Source organism: Anastrepha ludens, chromosome 2, assembly GCF_028408465.1.
Source record: "Anastrepha ludens isolate Willacy chromosome 2, idAnaLude1.1, whole genome shotgun sequence".
In the NCBI taxonomy this organism is placed as follows: Eukaryota; Metazoa; Arthropoda; class Insecta; order Diptera; family Tephritidae; genus Anastrepha; species Anastrepha ludens.
The window spans coordinates 144,658,842-144,666,398 of NC_071498.1; the positions used below are offsets into that span (position 1 = coordinate 144,658,842).

Below are 7,557 nucleotides of genomic sequence, written 5' to 3' on the forward strand. Positions count from 1 at the left end.
GATGTGTGTACAGAATGAGGCGAAGAAACTCATTTTCAAGCACTTTTATTTGGTGTTTGGCCGAGCTCTCCGTCCAATTTGTGGTGAGCGACTTGATGTTTTTGCACAAATGGAGCGACATACAGGTTGAAGCCGACTCCGAACGGCAAATGGTTTTTTGTGAACAGCTTTTTCATGGCAAAAATAGACTCGGAGATTTAATAGTGCTTTGCAAAATGAATTTTTCTTTTCATATTTCAGAAACATTTTATTTTTTTTAAATATACACTTCCAACGTTATAGGTAAACACGTAATGTGCCGAATAATACAGGTTATGTCATCTTAACCAACTATTCTCCATATTGATAAAGCAAATGTGAGTTTTTAGTTTTTTTGGAATCTTCCATCTCATTAGCCTGCATCTCGTGCCATAACGCTGTCATTTAGGCTCAAATATTTATATCTGATCTTCAGATCTTTTCCATAAATTTTACGCTCCGAAAATCCCAAACCAAAAAGGTCTGATGGAGCCAAATCTGAAAATTTTGGTCGAAACTCAGTATTTCTTTATTTTCAAATTTTATTTGTCCCTGAAGCTTCGGATGTAAAGAGTTCATTCTTGTATGTGCAATATCGTTCGATTACAAGTAAAACTATAAGTTTGCCAAACTCTTTTCATGCATTTGCGCATACTTAACGAACTTCCTCGCCTCCCACTTTCTGTGCAATTCGTTAATATGGCCTTTTTGGAAGCCCACAGAAAGTATGCGGACCAATAAGAGGCATTTTAGCCCCATATTAAGCTAGATGATCAGAAATTTCAATGCCCTCATGTCCCTCATATCCCTCATGTCCTGGAATGCAACCTAATAATACGGTGTTGAAGTTCCTTAACTTGTTGAAGAAAATCAAGGCAATTAAATACCATATTTCAAGTGATTATATTATATAGACGCTTTTTTGTACGCAATCCAAAACAAGGGCAAATTCATAGTGTGCACTGATAGCTTATCGTACTATTCGGCCATCCAGAACTACAACAACTCTAACTACATAATTGACTTTCTAATAGACACACTAACTATCAAACCACAAAAAATCAAAGTTATGTGGCCACACAGATATTAATGGTAATACACATGCTGACCAAATTGCAAAACAAATGAGTATCACCCCTACCATTACAACCAATATCATCTTTAAACATGACATCAACAGACTCATAAAACACCAAAGCCAAAGTGAACTTCTACGCGAGTGGAGTAACTATAACCATTCCTACTCATCAGTTAATCCTAAGCGTGTAAAACCAAGTTTTAGTGAGTCAATCCCAACGAATATGGTCACACCATACCCACGCCTTCGGCTATGCCACACAATACTTACACACTCCCATATACTTCAGGGCGTTCCACCCAACCGATGCCATTTTTGCAACTCCACTCTGAGTCTGTCTTCATGCCCTAATCTTGCACCGGCTAAACGGCATCAGTTACGCAATATCGACCCTCTTGAAATATTAAAAAATCCAACCGAAACCAACATAACTACTTGAAAGTAAGTAAATGTGGGTTCCTCTCATTTTCGTACGGTGACATTCCCTCGCACATATCTTGATAGCCTGAAAGATTGGAATCATTTCTTTTTAATTTATCATAGTTCTATTGATTCCAGCCCTATTCTGTCATCTTCTAATTTCAGCCCATCGGTAAATCATATCTACGAGCCAGATTTTAAGTTGATATAATTATTTTTCCATGCCGCCCGTTCGTCTTACAATAAATTGACTATGTAATCGTGTGTGATTTTTATATTTTAGATATTTGAAGTGTTCAGTAGTACCAGATAAAAAACAGGGAATCGTTTTTGTGGAGTACTTTAACTGTCTAACTATTCGAAAGATGCATTCTTTACATTTTTTGTGGAAAACAGAGTGATATAACGGGTTATAACGTATCACAAAAATATTTGTCGTAAAGTTCTATTAAAAGTCTTTTAATACACCAAAGCACAAAATTTAACACAAACGCCAGGTGACATACTCCTAGGGAAATGAGTTTAAGGGTTAGTTTCGACAGACAAATACATCAAATTTTGATCGAGGACGGAACACTTAAATATTGTTTGTGGGAGCCGGTATCAAGACTATTAGCACGCCACATTAACGATCGTTAGCATTTGCCGGAAAACATAAATTTAGGACTAACGAATTCCAAAGCGTTGTAGTTTCGAACGAAAAAAAGTTCAACTTAGATGATCCAGTTGGTTGTCAGAAATATTAGCGGGACCTTAGGCAACCACGGCGAACGCGCTATAAGCGAACCACGGTGGCGGGTTTTTGATGATTTCGGCCGCTTTCGAGCATGGTGGAAAGTCTCCAATTTGTTTTATGCCGACAAGAACCAACGCAGAATTCTATGTTGAAATATTAGAGGATATTCCCATTGAGTTTGCAGGAAACATATACAGAGACGACTGGGTTTTCCAGCAAGACAACGCCCCAGTCCATACAGCTCGTTTAACTAAGGCCTTCCTATCGTCAAGAAAAATTTCAGTTCTGGATTGGCCAGCACTAAGTCTCGATTTAAACTCAATTGAGGACCAATGGGAAATATTGTTGGTCCATATTTATAAAAATAGTCGGCAGTTTGAGACAATCAAAGACCTGGAAGGTGCTTTAGTGGAAGAGTGGGATAAGATAGGTGATTCCACTTTTCAAAACTTGACAGACTCTATGCCTAAACGTATCCTAAAACGAAATCATATTAATTATTAGAAAATCGAAAGTTAAAGAAACGTTGAAATAAAGTGTAAAGAAAGGCCAATGCACGTATACTTATTTCATATGAAGTTATTTTAATTTCTTTTTTTAATTTAATAAGTTTAGTCAAGTTGAATTTTTGTTGTATAATTTTTTCTTCCAATTTTTCCTTAATATATATTGTACTAAAATTATTGGTTGAACCTTTCTCCTGTTTCTTTTCAGTTTTACATTTGAAATTACCCTTGCACATTTACTTTTTTCTGTGAGGTATTTGACACTTGTGAATTAGACAGCTTCAGCATAGAAACAGGCAGGCAAAGGAGCGCGTAAAAGTCAAAATAAAGTTTTCCATAACAAAATAATTTTTTTTTATTTATTAAAAAGTTATTCAAAAACAAAGTTGTATGAATAATTTTGAGCTATGTGGTATTTATTAATAGTTTTAGTACGCCAGAAAATAATTTTAAATCAGACTTACTAACTAGAAGGTTAGTCCGCCGGAGCGATAATTAGTGCAGCAAGAAGCAAAATTTTTTCTATATGTAATAGTTCAAAGTTTTTCTTTAGAATGTCATCTAAAGGTATATAGATATTATCAAGGATTAAAATAAATATAATAGAAAAATAAAAAAGGTAGAAAATTTAGCCAGCGGATAAAATTATCATACCCCAACAAAAGATGTTCACAAAAATCACAAAAAAATATTTTCTATGCCTTAAACTTAGGGGAGCCAAGATTATACTAATATTAGTTCGGGGAAAAAGAAATCCATGGCTATAGTGATCAATATCTCGTAAAGTATCGGTCAAACAATTTCAAGTTTATGCTCGTTATGGAGGTGGAATTTCACACTAAAAAATGTTTACCTATTTTTTGATTGTTCCATTCAGCTGTGAGCGGCTACAGAGTCTTAACAGAGGAAGTTAACCTAGAGAAAATTCGTACATTTCACAGTTTTCCTTTGAGAGAGGCGAAAATGCAAGCCAGGCTGCTGCAATTGTGAATTGTTTATGGTGCCGCCGTAGCCGAATGGGTTGGTGCGTGCCTACCATTCAGAATTCAGGTTCAAATATCGGTGAAAGACCAAAATAAAGAAAAAGCTTTTTCTAATACCCGTCGCCCCTCGCCTGGCAATGGGAAACCTCTGAGTGTTTTTCTGCCAAAAAAAAGCTCCTTATAAAAAAATTATTTGCCGTTGGCATGAAACTGTAAGTCCCTCCATTTGTGGAATAACATCAAGATGAATACCACAAATAGGAGGAGAAGCTCCCAAACAACCAAAAAAGGTGCCGATACTTTAACAGCTAAAGACGTGCAATTTGGGATTCGTTGATTACGTTCAGGCATTTTTGATGTTAAAGAAAATGTCGATAATGTCGAAAATGTCAAAAATGTCGGTAAAATCACAAAAATAAACGAAATTGGCCGGCATGCTAGTAGTCGTAACATAGCGCAGAAGATAAAGATCGAACATTAAAACAGTTTTGAACCAAAAATTTTACGCACAAATTATGGATTTATTTTTCCTCTTGCTAATATTTAAAAAAAACCGACTGTGTTATTACATTACTGGGAATATTTGTTAAGAATAAATAATACTAAATTTCCACCAAATGTATACTAAATTATTGCTCAATGTGTAATTTATGCGACCTTGAAAACATAGCACATTTCATGGCGCGCCGCCCAATATTAAGAGAATATAGAAACTTTTTTTTTTTGGAAAATTTACCTTAAATGATTCACAACTGATAGAGATTCCCAATGGGGAAAATAATCATTAGGATAAACTCTTGCGTTTTATTAAATATGCCTTTAGATACAGAGATTACTTAGTAAAAGAGTTTAACTGATTTTTACATCGACAGACGGCTCTTGCCATTGTCGTTAAATTATTGTAAATATTTTGTTTTTTCTTAATATTATAATAAGGAAATTTCAAATTTTGTATATTCGAATTTTGTATATATGACTTTTAATAATTAGTTAAATAATTCACTCAGTTTTATTTAGCTTTACTTTTTTTTAACATCTGGTCACATTGCCCGCGATTGCAGTTGTTGTTGGTGCTCTTCTGCTTTCGGCAGTCAAATCTCTCTCTCGCTACCGTAGTGTTGCCTAGCTTTGGATATAAAAACGTACTCAAATGCCCATTTAAAGAAAATAAAACACCAAATTTTTATTGAAACACTTAAAGAACTTTGTATGAGTTACAAATTGTCTTTAGAATGAGAGAAGAAGAATAGTCTTTAGAATTTTTTAAATAAATGTGTTATGTACAATTTAATTTATGAGTTTATTTTTTGTTAAGCGAGACTCTTTTGTTAAAGGAACGACTTATTTGCTATATTTGAGGTTATGTAACTAGATAAGGTACTCTTTTTGTAAAAATGTCAGTATGGTGTCTTTAGTATTTTCTGTTATTTTGTGGCTTATTTTAACAATGAATACACCTCTTGATGCCCTATGTCCCACTAAGGATTGATGGCCGGAAGAAACGATTACACCTCTATGGTTTTAATTCGCATTCAATAAATTCAAAGGCTTTTTAAAATGTGTAAAAAGGTTTTCAATCTCAAGAAGAGTTGAGAGAGGGAGATTTAATATTCTTGCATAACCTTAAAAGGAGCAAAAAATTAAATTCACACTTTCAAAATAACAAACTTTATAAGAATCAACAAATTTGCATTAGCACTAAAATCTTCTCAGAGTGGCCTTTTTTAACCTTGCTTTGTATAATAATACAGTTTTTTTTTAACGTAAAGTTTCAGTAGCTTTAAATTAAAAAAAAAAGAAACAAACACGAAACTTTCAAGTTTTTGCATTTTCGGTATAAAAAAGTACTAAATTTATTGCGAAGAACAAATGGTTGGCAATACTGCACAACTCGGAAAGACGTGACATCGCGCACTCTCTGATGGGCGCAATCTTCTTTCTATCATTCTTGGATTCGATCAATATTTTCAAGCTGTCATTGGCGTCTATTTGCCTGTTGAGGTTCATATAAATTAGCAGCTACAAAATAAAAAATCTGAAATCGTAAATTTGTATAGTCTTGACTTGCAAATCAATCGACTCCGATGAAAGAGTCAACTATTGAACCCAAGAAAAAGGGAAATTATATTTTTTCTATATTTGTTGAGCTTAAATTAGGAGTTTTTCTCATTTTTTCTCTTTCTCTCAATTTGCGTAAAATTTTTCGCTTCTGGCGCTAATGTGTGAGCAAATGGTTTGTTTTGTTCATTTCTGAGCATACCGCAATCTTGCCCACGTCACTTCCAATATTGATTATCAAATCACTTTACGAATGAATTTAATGAATAAATAAAAAAAAAATTATTTTCATTTGTTCAAAAGTTCTTCAGTACCACATTAAAAAGAAAATAAAACATTCCATTAAATATCTCTGGCTTGGTTGAATGCAACCCAGCTGCGAAACTAAAGTTGTACTTAAAGAAAAATCGACGCATATTTGAATCTGACTCAAATGGGCAGCACCGAAATAATATGAAAGTAGAAGATGACTAAGAAAAAAATTAGATGGCGCGCAGTAACAAAAATGATTGTAATTTATTTATTTTTTTATTTATTTATTTAAGAATTTACTAGTAATAAAGGGTGGTTAAATTTCAAGGGCCGAGGCTGAATGTGAACCACACCTAAACATCAACGACACCGTTGAACTTCTTTCTTTCGGGTTATTTGTAAGAAAAGGTGTACGTCGATAAGCCAGCAACATTTCAAGAGCTAAAGGGTGAGATAATTCGGCACATTAACGGCATAGAACCTCAATTATGCCTCAGCGTCATCGAAAATTTGGACCATCGGTTGGAGGTATGCCACCAAAGCCAGGGCGGCCATTTCGCCAATATTTTGTTCTGTACGTAATTGAGCCAGACCAATATTATCATAATAAAGAGAACTGATAATAATTTTCCTAAAGCATTATATTTTATTTAAAACCAATACCGGCCCTTGAAATTTAACCACCCTTTATAACTATAATATTGCAATTACGCGCACCAGCGAGAAGAGCTATCGGCCTAGTTGTAATTTAATTCAGACTATAAACAGTAAAAAATTTTTTTTGCTTTAATAAAAATGTATGAATTTAAAAAAATCAGCGTTTAACAAATTTCACGGAGAAATATTTTATTTTTATTTTAAATTTAATAAAAAATTTACTTCCGTTCATCAAATATCTCATTAACGCAACTCAATATAGTCAGGAATAACAAAAAAATGTATTTGGTATCCGAAGAAAAATGCTATTTTCCTGTAAAGTTTCACTTTGAATTAAAAGAAACACAAAGTTTTGCTTACCTATTTTTAGTAACAAAATATTCTTTAAAACCACTGAAGACACTGAAGACTAATTCACATTCACTTTTAAAGTTTGGAAAGTTTTTTGATGCCTTCGTTAACACAAAATACACAGCGCCCACACAAATGAATAATTTATAATATCTACTTTTGTTTTTTTACAAACTTTTGATTGAAGTGAGTTCGGATTTTTTTCTTTTCTATAAACGAAATTTCTGCAATTGATTTACTGCAATTCTGTACATCTACTCATTGTAAACTAACTCCCATTATTGCATACATTTCAACCAAGATCACTCTCACAAAAATTCACACGCACTTTGGTCTCTTCAAGTTCTTCTAGAACTTCCTAATAGTTAGTACGGAGAACGGAGTGCAGCAACGAACTTGCGCGTTGTAAGGTCGCCGTAGAACTAAAGCCTATAACCGAGGAAAAGTGTCGTTATAAAAATTAGAAAACTTCTTTCACTACACCAGCAGCCCAAATAT

At 33.8% G+C, this 7,557-nt stretch overlaps 1 protein-coding gene across 1 annotated transcript in view; it reads right to left on the reverse strand.

Moving 5' to 3' along the window:
• Nucleotides 1-7,155, reverse strand: part of LOC128855489 (uncharacterized) — a 52,537-nt gene extending 45,382 nt beyond the window's left edge. Inside the window, exon 1 of the mRNA XM_054090437.1 lies at nt 7,069-7,155. The gene's annotated coding sequence lies outside the window, so the exon portion shown is untranslated. The remainder of the gene's footprint in view (nt 1-7,068) is intronic.
• Nucleotides 7,156-7,557: the final 402 nt, after the last annotated feature.